Source organism: Malania oleifera, chromosome 1 (genome assembly GCF_029873635.1).
Source record: "Malania oleifera isolate guangnan ecotype guangnan chromosome 1, ASM2987363v1, whole genome shotgun sequence".
NCBI lineage: Eukaryota > Viridiplantae > Streptophyta > Magnoliopsida > Santalales > Ximeniaceae > Malania > Malania oleifera.
In genome coordinates, this window is record NC_080417.1 from 39,105,838 (window position 1) to 39,106,163 (window position 326).

Sequence of the window (326 nt, forward strand, 5' to 3'; positions counted from 1 at the left end):
TTTTGATATTATTTATTTCTAAAAAATTACAAAAAAATGGCACCTTACTAATTTATATATATATATATATACATTGGTTCCTTCTGAGTTTTATTTTTTTTAAAATATTGAAATCGATTTTTTATTAGTCGGTGTTGACAAAAATTGACTATTAAAAATTCACTTGAATTTACTTTCATACTTTTTTATCCAGCTATCCTATATTTGTGCATATTTTATTTTATTTAAATATTTTTGTAAAAACTCTTAGGATGAATACGGTTAAAAATTTTTCAACTCAGGGGAGATCCACCGACCGTCCTACGAACATTGAAAGCACATTGAAA